This window comes from Palaemon carinicauda, chromosome 14, assembly GCF_036898095.1.
Source record: "Palaemon carinicauda isolate YSFRI2023 chromosome 14, ASM3689809v2, whole genome shotgun sequence".
Lineage (NCBI taxonomy): Eukaryota > Metazoa > Arthropoda > Malacostraca > Decapoda > Palaemonidae > Palaemon > Palaemon carinicauda.
Genome location: NC_090738.1, coordinates 137,693,763 through 137,707,022, shown reverse-complemented (window position 1 = coordinate 137,707,022; position 13,260 = coordinate 137,693,763). Strand labels below are relative to the sequence as shown.

The window sequence follows — 13,260 nt, the reverse complement described above, 5'->3', positions numbered from 1 at the left end:
CACAACCACTTAAGAGGTTCTCACCTGATAAAGAAGCTGACAGCAATGCTTTGCCTCATCTTGTCTGCTATCCTTAGAAGATCCAGCAGTCCACCCAAGGGGCTGATGATCTCTAGGAGCTGAAAACGGTTCAATAACCTATAACATGACAGGACCTCAACTAATACCCTTGTTCCGGGCACTCTCTAGGAACAAAATGACCACCTGACTAGATCAAAGATTGCGGAAGATTGTCGACCAATCTTCACGTACAATCACAAAAACATATATAACAGTTCCAAGAGAAGATTGATTGATTTAAAGTTTTCAGGCATCCTGACATCTAAGGTCATTGACGCCGATATCACTTAGTTTATGTATACAAAAATAAAAAAATAAAAATAAAATAAAAATAAGAGTATTCAATTAAAATCATAAAAGTTAAATAGTTTTCAGAAGACCTGCTTCTGAAATAAATCTAAAAATGCCACTTGCATAGTAGGACATATCATTTTCAAGAATCTTGGCAAGGATGAACCTGCCACCCTCACCTCGAGCCTCAAACAAATATCTATTCCTTAAGTTGTTATAATTGGGGCATTCGGTCAACAAATGCCTCACTGTTAGAGGTACTAAACAGTCGTCACAATACGGTTGCTGTTGGCCCTTCAGCAGAAACTCATGTGTCAACCGAGTGTAACCAATACGGAGACGACAAAGAGACGTCTCCCATTTTCGGGGCATCATATTATACCTCCAAGGAAATATGACATTTGTTACCTCTCGCATTTTATTGCCATCAAGGCTATCCCATTGCTGTTGCCATTTATTGCAAACCAATTTCTTGATGTCAGGTAAGAAATCATTACAGGTAATGGGATACCTTCTTGGCAGCAACTCGGATGCAGCATTCTTATCCAGTGAATCTGCCTTCTCATTCCCAGACACACCTACATGTGCTGGAACCCAACAAAATCGAACTGTTATACCTCTCCGTCCAATAATAAGAAGCCATTCTAAAATCTTCAAAACTAGAGGGTTATTAGAATTAAAAACTTCTATAGCTTGAAGGACACTCCTTGCATCACTAAAAATTGTAAAATTACCCTCCTTCTCCAACGCTATTTTCTCAATAGCGGTTAATGTGCCATACAGTTCGGCAGTAAATATGGAAGCGGTCAGAGGAAGTGCACCTCTACAATTAAAATCATTACTATGTACTCCAAATCCAACACCAGCATCAGATTTGGAGCCATCAGTATAGATAAAAGTTGATCCTCTATGTTCTTTAACATGTTCATTAAAAAGAGACCTGGCTTCTAGGTCTGACATATTCTTCTTATCTCTTATAAAATATTTACAAAAAGATATCTCTGGTAACTTCCATGGAGGCGTTGATGATACCTTGAATGGAAGTTCTTTACTTCTAATTATATCCAGACTGTTTAATAATTGTTTCACCCGAAAGCCATAGGGTTGAGGAGATTTTGGGTGCATCTCAAAATATGATGTGTCTCACAAGGCTTGCAGTCTGAAAGGCTAGAGAGTTGGGGAGTCTTTGCAATCTAAACCAATACCGAACAATGGAAGACATTCGGTAAAGGTCTAGAGGTAACTCTCCAGCATAGGCGAGGTTCTAAATGCTCCCGTGGACAATCTAATACCTACATGATGTATTGAATCTAATATTTTTAACCGGCTTGGGGTGGCTGAAGAGTATATTTCACATCCATAACTAATTTTGGAAAAAATCAAGGCCCTGTATAATTTTAAAATAGTATTGCGGTCTGCCCCCCATGATGTATGGGACAGTACTTTTAAAATATTCAGAGCTTCAACACATTTAGCTTTTAGCACTTTTAGGTGAGAAACCCATGTAAGTCTACAATCAAATATCAAACCTAAAAATTTGGTTTCCGATACACATGGGATCCGTTGACCTTTAATGTATATATCCGGGTCTGGATGTGCTCCCTGGATACGACAGAAATGTACAATAGTAGTTTTACTTGTCGAGAACTTAAATCCATTCATATCGGCCCACTGGATAATTTTGTCAATTGAGAGCTGTAGTTTTCTCTCAACCATTGCCATTCTGGCTCCAGCAAATGAAATGGAGAGATCATCCACAATTAATGTTGAGAGAACATCCTGGGGAATTGCTGAGGATATCCCATTGATTGCTAGTGCAAAAAGGGTTACACGCAGCACACTACCCTGAGGAACTCCTCCTTCCTGGCACTTACTCTCTGATAGAGCTTCCCCAACTCTCACTTGAAAAACTCTATGTGAAAGAAATGCCTGAATAAATAGTGGCAGCTCTCCTCTCAATACGATTTCATGAATGGTTTTAAGTATACCATATCTCCATGTGGTATCATATGCCTTTTCAAGGTAAAAAAAAATACTGTAACATGGTGCTGTTTGGAAGCAAAGGCTTCACAAATAGAAGACTCAAGTCGTATCAACACATCAGTCGTTGAGTGCATTTTTCTGAATCCACATTGAATGGGTAATAAAATACCTTTCTTTTCAAGGTACCATATCAGCCTTGCATTGACCATCTTCTCCATGATTTTACATAAACAAGATGTCAATGCAATAGGACGATGGTTTGCTGCTAAAAACTTGTCTTTACCTGGTTTTAAAAAAGCTAAAATAATGGCTAGTTCCCAAACACTTGGGTAACTATGATCATGCCATATTCTATTAATAATGCTTAAAATAAATAACTTTGTATTAAAAGGTACATGTTTAATCATTGCATATGAAATTCCATCAGGTCCAGGGGCTGTATCATTGCAATGAGCAAGTGCAGAATCAAATTCTCTTTCAGTGAAAGGAGAATTATAAGACTCTTCCCTTCTTGTTGCAAAATTTAAAATTTTCTTTTTTTCAACGCTCCTATACTGGTGACCTGGGGCTCCTACACACTTGCTGGATACATTTGAAAAATGATTAGCCAAGGCATTGCTAACATCATTTGCTTCAGTTACATACTGACCATTCACCTTCAACACTGGTGGTGGGTTGGGGGTGAATTTGCCAGCTATCTTTTTTACTTTCCTCCACACAGCAGATGGTGGTGTTCTACTGTTAATGGAGGAAACAAAAGACATCCATAACTGGCGCCTTGCTTCTTTCATGGCACGACGGAACTGTGCTCTACATTTCTTGTACATAATTAAATTCTCACCAGTTCGGAGTCTACGCAATCGTGTTAGAGATCTTCTTGTGGCTCTGTGCAGGGCAGTTAGTTCTGAAGACCACCACGGGACTGGTCGTCGTTTGAATAACCCTGTTGTTTTTGGAATTGAATTGACTCCTGCTGTATGGAGAGTTCCATTCAGTAAGTCTATGGCATCATCGATATTTTCAACTTGTCCTGCATCCCCCTCAATTTCGCTTAGCTCACAAAATTTTTCCCAGTCCGCCTTGTAAAGATTCCATCGTGGCGATCTCTGTAAAGGTGGACCATTGTTGGTGTTTATAATGATTGGTGCATGATCACTAGTATGCCAATCATCTAATGTCCTCCAATCGAAGTCGAGAAGGCAATTAGAGCTTACGATTGATAGGTCAATACATGACAAGGTACCTGTCTGGACATGAAAGTGTGTGGGCTCTCCTGTATTAAGGAGTCCCACATCTTCATTTTCCACAATCGGCACAATGAGAGTATACTTCCCAGATGGTCCACTCCATACCCTACCCGAAGGATAGCATCAAAACAGATATAGAGGCACAGGTGTAAGCTGAACCCGCCTGTTAGGACTGAGACCAAGAAATTATGGAATCATCCTCCCCATATCTGTAATGACGGGCTTCCGGCCAATAGCCGAGAGTCCTACCCCAAGCATTGGATCCCCCTGGATTCCGAAGACCCAACACTTGAAAATAGTTCCGCCAAAAAGGTCCAAACCATCTTCGGGATGGCTGAAATCATCCAATACTCTCACATATAGCTTTGAGTGCTAACACCTCCCAACCGTGATACCTCCTCCCACTCATCAAAGCAGGCAGCAATAAAGGATGTATGAACATCCCCGCCGGGCCTACAATGGATGTAGAAACATCCAAGCCATAGGAAAAAAAAATAAATAAATATATATGTACATAATATATACACATATATAATGAGGGAAATTTTTCTCATAGAGTTTGGAAAGCAAGACGAAAGAAAGTTCATGAAATTAGGATAAGGTCGAAGTAATATTGAGAAAAAGAAAAAGGTGAAAGAGAAATTTAGATTCGAACTGGAGGAGCAATTTCACCAAGTTCGAGAGCCCTCTTGCCCGTCACCAAGTATCAGCACAGGAATGAAATGCCGTGCTGAAGCTCAATGACTTCATCAAGGCATTCTCTCATTAAGAGGGCTAATAGGCGAGAGCGATGCGAAGAAAAAACAACAGTCTGTCCATACTGCTGTAAGCCAAAGACTAGACTGTATACGTCTAATATGCGACTATAATGTCGTATGTGCTTGCATCCCCGTAAGGTGCTAGCATGCTATATGCGTTCAACTTGTCGAGTGGATACAGCGCTCTGTGTATGTCTCGCCTGCTGTAAATCTACAGCATGCTGCAAGTAGGCAACAGCATCGAGTCCGGTCATAGGCACAAAGGAACAACTGTTAGTCTATCCTGATGCGGAAAAACCTGACTGACCTTATCCAGTATATGTCCAGGCTGGCACATGCGCCTAGGTTGCTTAGGATTTCAGGTTGACATGTTTGTCGAGAGATGCTCGCGTGAGTCGAGACACGTATCCCGCAGATCGCGAGGATGGAACAACTAGTTGAAAGGATCAACTTTGACTGTCAGCGTCTGTGACCGCGTGCATGTCTGTGTCGCTACAAGCGTATGTTCTACTGCCTCCCGCAACAAGAGCCTATCTTTGCGAGGAGACGTTGCTAAGCATCGGAGAACTATGCTGTCTGATACTAACGGAAAACCATCCCTTTGATCTATGGTAGTCCTTACTCTTTCAGGAGAAAACATTTCCCCCTCCCCCCAAGAATGGTAAACGCTAAAGACATGAAATTGACCTCTTTTAGCTCAGACCAACCCTACACTCGCGGGGCAGCTTGTGCGCCACCTCAAGTGTGAGCGAAGGCTAGAAGAGATCATCAACCGCAGCCCCGTGAGCAACCTGGGAGAGTCCCTATGACATTTCCAGCGCGCCTTGTGCGTGACCTGAACGTATCCCATGCTATGAAAAACTGTTAACAGTAGTCGCTCGACCCCAGAAGAAAGTGCTAAACATTTTCTTAAACTGGGGGCGGAGAAGAAGTGTAAACAGAAGCAGACTGAGCACCTCTTCTCTCAAAGAATTGTGTCTCTTACACGATATTGGCACTGACACGTCGCCTTTTCCAACAGAAAAAACTTCCGGCGAACATCAGTAACTGAGGTTTAAGTTACTAGAAAACATACGACTCCTGAAATGTCTCGGACGTATTGATTGTTGACGACCAAGTCTAGGATTTGCGTCATTCTAAGAGGACAAACTCTTTCTTCCCTGACTGTGCTTCAGGTTCCAGAGGAAGAGCCAGGATTATATGCGATTCTTCTGACTTCCGCTCCTCTCGTGGAAGAAAAAACACACTCGATTGCTTCTCATTTAACAATCGCAACACATGTGCTGTGAGGGTAAGATCTGTTTGTGTTCCTACATGACGCGATTAACTTCCTAGTCTAGTAGACAGGAAAAATGTCGAACGTCATCCTATTAAAGCTGTGCTCTGATAAAATAGAAGACGTACGGACCAAGGGTCCGCTCCCTTTTCCCAGGCCTGCCAAAAGCTGTTTAGCCTGGCACTCACCGCTGCTTGAAGGGGCGAGCAGTCAGACCCTGCCTCGACTGGGCTCGACTCCTCTTTCCTTTGCTCCTTGCCTCTGGTTTGAAAGTACTTCTCCCAGTAGGTTTACCTCGACAGGGCTAAGCAGAATGAGAATATGTCCCTTCCTTAGTTCTACGAGAAGAGAAGGACGTAGGCAAAACCTTACTGGTTGTTTTGGTAACCAAATCCTGAGTAGCCTTCTGAGTCAAATTTGCAGCCACTTCGTTAACTAAATCCTGCGGACAAAGAGCCGAAGACATGGGTGCAAAAGGCAACTCCGATCTCAGACATGGAATGACCCCCGCAGAGAGGAAGGAACATAAAGTAGCTCTTTTCTTTATAACCCCCGCAGTAAAGAAAGCAGCCAGCTCGTTAGAACCATCCCTGACTGCACTGTCCATACAAGACATAAGTTGGATAAAACTACTTGTGTCCGTGTCCTTCATCTCGGTTACTCTTCTGCTTAAGGCTCCCAGTGACCAGTGAAGTAAATTAATTACTTCAAACGCTCTGAACAATCCTTTCAAGAGATGGTCAAACTCCGACATTGACCACCACCCTCTAGTGTTTCTCATGGACAGGTGACGGGAAGAGTCCACCAGGTTTGATAAGTCTCCCTGCGCAGACGCCGGAACTCCCAAACCCAAGACCTCCCCCGTCTCATACCAAACGTTCGACTTAGAAGTTAACTTGGCTGGTGGGAAAGCGAAGCATACCTTGCCCAGAGCTTTTCTTGAATCCATCCATGCTCCCATTAATTTCAATGCTCTCTTAGAAGAGCGGGAAAGCACCATTTTTGTATAAAAGGAAGTCTTAGCTTCCTTGCCTTAAGGCAAACTCAGAAGGGGGAGATAGTGAAGCAACTGGTGTAAAAATAGTCTGGAAATGATTCCGAGAAGACTAGCCTTAGGTTTTTTGAAGTCCGCCTAATGTAGAGGTGGCTTCTCCTCCTCTCCCTCCGAGATATCCTCCAATTGTTCCTTGTGAGAGAGAACCTCATCCAGACCTTCTTCTAACAAATTAGAGATTGGAGCTGTACAGGCACATCAGTGGAGATATGGGCGTGCTTGTGTTGTTCCATATCCACATCCAATTGACAGCCACTCGCCTTGCGTTTGCTGTCACGATTGATTTTATAATAGGATGAATCTAGCTGGTGCTGGCGCTCCGCCGCATCCTGGCGCGTCGCGCTCACGCGATTCTCGTGCTACCGCTCGCTGGTCGCGTTGGCGTTCTGCCCATTCATGACTCGACTGGGGTGGGTCGCCAAGCTGGTGCTTGGCACCTGTCTGGAGTTGTCGCTGACGCTCAGCGCCTTCAGTAATTAGCTTCTGAGCCTCGTCACGCTTCTGCTCAGGCTCCACTTGCGCCTCGCGCCTGCTCCGATCCTGCCGCTTCGCGGCTCGCTCCGCCATTTGGCGAACGTCATCACGCTTAGAGACTGACAATCAGCTGGATTCTCTTTTAATAGCTGCTGTGAAACAGAGCTCTGCAGAGACAAATCTACCTCGACCCACAGCTAAACAGTGAAACTGGGAGACCGCCTGTGCGATATCACGTTAGTCTCAGAGACAACAGGCCGCCTGTGCGATATCACGTTAGTCTCAGAGACAACAGGCCGCCTGTGCGACAACAGCCGGTCAATAAGACTGCCTCATCGACAAGAGCTGTTGTTTGAAACGTAAATATGCAGAACAAATCTAATTTTGTTTTCAGTTTAGCGCCTGAAAAGTTCATATAATATTTGACAACACTAATCCTCGCTTTATCTATAATAATAAGCGATCTGTGGACTGACAGAAAAAGCTCAAGAGTACTGCTGTTCGGTCTTAAAAGACTGTAGCGCCCGGCTACCCTCTCAATTCCTTTCGTCGTTCGACTTAACTTCTCCCCTTCTGAGAGCTTGACAGAGGTCTAAGACTAGGATAACGACAGGTCCGAACAGAAGCACTTACTACTGAATAAAATTCACTGCGTAATTTAACACTAAAAATTTCATTCTATTCTTTGTTAAAAGAAAGTTTTATAATCATTTGAAAACCAAAATATACATTCTCTCAATCAATATGAACTCTTTAAGAGAGACTTACAATTCTCTCCATCGTTCGAATGGGAATGAAAATTCACTGAATCCCATATAAATGCAGCGAAAAATTAAATATTAAATATTACCTTAATAGGTATATTCATAAAATAAAATAAAACCTTTAAATTAAGGAATTCCAATAAGAGATGAATCATCACTCGTATTCACTGGAACATTTACACTTAATATATGAACAATCTTAGCATTCCACTAAGGAAACAACGATAAATAGAATCGTGCGCTACATCGATTCGTATAAACATTAAGAGAAATTTAACTTCCTTTAATCTCTAAGGAAAAATACTGACAGGATCAATTAATTTCAAATTAAATTTTCCTTTTATATAGTACAACTGAAAAACTTGAGAAGTAAAAAGAATGTACTATTCATAAAATCTCTACGAAATATTGTAATATTGTAACAATACTGATAACTGCGTAACAACTGAACGCTAGTTAATCTTTGCAAACAGATTGAAGATTACCTCAAGAAGACTATTAAAAGGATAAAATTTTCTTAGATTAATAATCTTTTAATTAAATTTATAACTTAATATTTCAAAAGAAAGTATCCACTTATAATTCTTTGTAAAAAGCAAGTCGGACTTATAGCCTACGACATAAGGCTGTGACGTCATCAATGGACGAGATGTTTACCTTTCGTCCTATCCTTTCGTGAGGTTTAAAATAGGTCGAAAAACCTTTTAATCTTACCTTTTAAGTTATAAATACGTGATCACAGTTCAAATAAAACAAAAAACCGACAGCCTAAACCCAAAAAACCTTAATACATCACCAAATAATGTCCAAACATAGTAAAAAGCAAGGGAGAATATCCAATAGAACCGACCGGCACAGCGGCAGGGAAAATCTGAAGAGGTTGGGTATAATTCTACCTGTTGTACCGTGAGGGCACTAGTGTACACCTGGCATATCTGCGATAGCCGCGCGAGATTTTGAATTTCCTACCGAGGCGTTAGGGACGTTAGCCATTCTTATATAACCAGCGGGTAAGTTTTATATTTAAAAAACAATGAATAATAGAAATCACTGTATAAAACAAAAATTAATAGAAATCACTGTATAAAAACAATGAACAATAGAAATCACTGTATAAAACGAAAATGAATAGAAATCACTGTATGAAAACAATGAACAATAGAAATCACAGTACAAAACAATGAATAGAAACCACTGCATATAAACAATGAATAAAGATCACTATATAAGAACAATGAACAAAAGAAATCACAGTATGAAACAATGAACAATAGAAATTACTGTATAAAAACATAAACAATAGAAATCACTGTATAAAAGGCCCTTCCCCTAGGGGCACTTCATCTGATTGAGTTGAACTTCAAGACACAATAGTATATTAAGTGAATTTAAGATTAAATATCTGGACTTGATACATCATTTTAAAAACATACATTATACTAAATAATCAGATTGAAGACCAAAAGATGCTAAAATGATTGTTTATAAAACACTAGCCATTTAACATTAGTACCAAAATTTTTAGCAAAATTTATACTCTGATTTACAATTGAACGATGATCAATTATTTGTAAAACTTTAAATGCTGAATAGAAATTATAGTTATAAATTATCCGGAAATACAAATTCAAGTAGCATGAAAACATATTCCCAAATATGCTTTGAAGAATGGCAAACTTACAAGAATTGTGGTCGAATCAAATTAGATATTAAGTGACACACAATTGAAAATCATATAAAATTTTTCTATAGTCCTGATAAGAGAGATAATACCAACATTCTTATACCTCGTATAAATACGAAAAAAAATATAAGTTAAATTTTCAATTGGTGACAAAGAGTGAAATCTAATACTGAGGCTTCTAATAAATTTAGTATGACACAAGACTGAAATGTTGATCAAAGTGATTGAAGATGTAAGGCTTCAAGTAAATTTAATATGACACAAGATAGCAAGAGACTGAGAGGTTGGTCTATTAAAGTTGTGATTCAGTAATATTTTAAGTTGCAAATAAAGTATAACTTAATTTTACGCTTTGTTCTTTGTAAAAAAATGTCATATAAAAACTGACAGCAGCATTTATGATTGTTAAGACTTAATCTGTATAATGGCAAAGACAACAACAGATTTTAGGATTTATAGAAAAAAAATATTAGTTTAGCAGATGAATTCTAACAACTAACTTTGAGAGATTACGCAATATCAAGGTACTTAGAGCCTCACTGTAAATAGATCTACATAATAATTTTGAAAATTACTAATTTTCCCCACACCTAAATCCAGGGCAAGTATACTTTTTTTTATGAAGTCACAGATTCTAATTTCCATTTGAACAGTAGAACAGAAGTTTTCTTGTGATTATTTTGTTGTTGATTGCGTGGCCCTTACGGCCAAGCACGGGCTCTTGCAAAAATGCAGCCTGTAGTCTTGTGATTAATGAACGTCGCCATTACATCTGCCGTTTGTCAGGTCAATTTCAAGCAAATGACCAATTATATCCTGAAAAAATATATAATGAATTACTCCTCTTACAATTTAGGACAAATTAGAAGCCTTGATAGGCAAACTGAAACATATAATAAAATCACATAAAAAGTGCTATTAGTTAAGACTAGAGCAAAGAAAATCTTTTCGCTTTTCATAACTAGCGCATATGCGTTTAATTGATTTAGTTTATAAATAGAAATGTTTTAAAATGTGATATAAATAATTTAGATTTTATATAAATATGCAAATTTTTAAGTAATTTCTATTTTTCATAACCATATAAACCTGAACTCTCTACAATGGATATATTGTTCCGGCATAGCTGGAAACTAACTATAAACTAAGAGGTAAACAACACGCTGCTAGTATAACGATCCACTTTTGATTGCTAGCACGACTTTCTAGGGGGACAGGTGATGGCGGGCCAAGTATGAGTAAAGAGCTCGGGGTTGTACCCCAAGAGAGGGGAAGATGAAGGAAGAAAAGACCATTCATCCCAGACTAACGCTGGGTAACGACTGACTGCAACTTGTTCTGTAAGGGAGCTGAGGCAACTTACACCGCTTTTTGTGTTGCCACCACAGCATCTGTGGAGAAGATATCCAGGTTCCTGCGAGTAATGGTTTGCAGGTAATAGGTTGTAAAGGTGCTCTGGTGAAGCCAGAATGACCTGCGCAACAGAGAAGTCTTATTTGAATGTTAGGGCAGTGCTTAGTCCCTAACAAAGGGAGCTCTGCATATTCGTTCGTGATGAGGAGAGCCACGGTGCCAGGCACAGCCCATGAATTGAGGAATCCTTGTTGAGAACATCTTTTAGAGATTCTCCTCTTGACCCTGCCTGAGCTTTCTCTGAAATCATGCCTCAATGCTCTCGAATCATTGACAAGGGAGGTCAGTGGTTACACGAAGGAGACTTCCCCTTCGGAGAGACCCAAAATTACGGTTCGCACCAGGATTCTGAGTCTTGGCTGCGCACTCAGAGACACACTTGAGTGTAATTTGTCCCCCATTAACTTGGCTGGGCTATGTCGAGGAAGAGACCATGTCCCTTGCAGACTTTCCTAATAGAGACCCAAAAGAGGAAGAACAGACTTAAGAGTCAAGCCATGATCTGACGACTGACAAGTGGTAAGAAAGTTATCCTTTCCGAAAGCATGGTACAGGAGCTATGCCCTGAGGAGGTGGTTTAACTTTCGATTGAGAACAAGTAAGCTCGACAAGTTGTATGAAGGGACACAATTCTGTCGAGGAATAAATGAAAACCTTGTTCATTCTAAAGACTAACCTCAAGGCAGTACAGTAGTTTATCATGGCCGCTACTGAGCTAGGTAATATTATCAGCAAGGATTTGAAGTTCATCAAACAGAGCATAAAAGCTGAAAAGAAAGCACAAAAACTAATAGGCTACATAAAGACACAATTCAAATACAGAAACAAAGACACCACTACAGCTGTACACATCACTATTAAGACCCCATCTAGAACATGGAGTCCAATTCTGGGGTCCGAGTATTCAGAGGGATAAACTGGAAGCAGTTTAAGCTAAGGATGGTAATCTCTACCTCCTAACTCAGGTCTCTTTTTTGCTCTGATCCTACAGGACTCAAGTCTGGAGAATCCGTACTAATACCGAAAGGTTTTCAGTTGCCACTAGAGGGGACTAAAGATACGACATTCACCAGGAACCAGACGTTCCCAGAAAATCAGTAACACCGAGCGCAGACGTCACTGCACCAGTAAGTAGTCTTGTTTGAGGAAGGAACCTGCCGCTTCCCCGGGTCTTTTTCCTGATTGGACAAAACGACTTTGCCTCTTTTGAGGTCATTTACCTTTCTAGATATGCCAGTTTTCATGAAAGTTGTGGGGATGAATTCTAGCTGTTTTTGCCAATCCCCAACCGAGGCAAAACCCGGAAGATTGACTCAGTATTGAAGAAGAATCTCCCCTAAGTCTGCTAGAATCAATCACTCATTTAAGCAAAGTATACCATTGTCCGTTCAAATCAGTCAATTAACAAAAGGTAAGAACTACGATCTAACCAAATATATCATGTGCAATTCTCCAGATTATTCAACATCATGAGCAGGTTTCAAATGGAAAAAGCCACATGAATGGAAGTAAATCACTGCAGCTGAAACTTGGTTATTCCCAGAAAATGCATCATCCAAGAAATGAACTTGGAAAAAGCATGACACTCGTCTCATAGGTGCAAATGATGCGTTCTAATTAAAGGCAAAACTGAATGGCCAACAGATATTCAAAGAATAGGAATGCCTATGGAAAGTAAAGACAAAACATTGCAATGACAAGCAAAAACACAGGGTCAAAATCCAAGAATTGTCAAACAAATACTCACAGAACAGGAAGCCCTAATGGAAAGTAAGGATAGAAACCAAACCTTATAATGTCCTAAGCTTAAATACAGTCAAAACCCCAGAATTAAGTAGCTTTCCAATCTATCAGCCTTAGTCCAATATCCAAAGGTACCACCAAGAGAAATGGTACTATAGAAATACAATGAACAGTTGAAATCACTGTATGAAAGATCTTCACCCAGTAGGACCTCACCTAATTGAGAAATGGGTTATCAGTTGAACTTTAGGTCACAAAAATATATAAAGTTCAGATCAAATATCTGGACTTGTGATAATATATCATTTCAAAAATATACATTATATAATCAGATTCACAATACTATTTTAGTAAAAACAAGAAAAAAAATGACCCAAATATACCACAATGCTTGTTTGTAAATAAAGATGGCTATTTAATATTAGTATTTAAAGTTTTAGCTAAATATGTTTTCTGATTTATAAAAGTACTATGATCAAGTGGCTGTGTTACTTCAAATGCTACATAGAAATT

The 13,260-nt window shown here is 39.8% G+C and overlaps 1 long non-coding RNA gene across 1 annotated transcript in view; it reads right to left on the bottom strand.

The window, feature by feature from the left end:
• Positions 1 to 9,618: 9,618 nt before the first annotated feature.
• Positions 9,619 to 13,260, bottom strand: part of LOC137653390 (uncharacterized) — a 39,378-nt gene continuing 35,736 nt past the window's right edge. Inside the window, exon 4 of the long non-coding RNA XR_011046475.1 lies at positions 9,619 to 10,407. This is a non-coding gene — a long non-coding RNA (uncharacterized lncRNA). The remainder of the gene's footprint in view (positions 10,408 to 13,260) is intronic.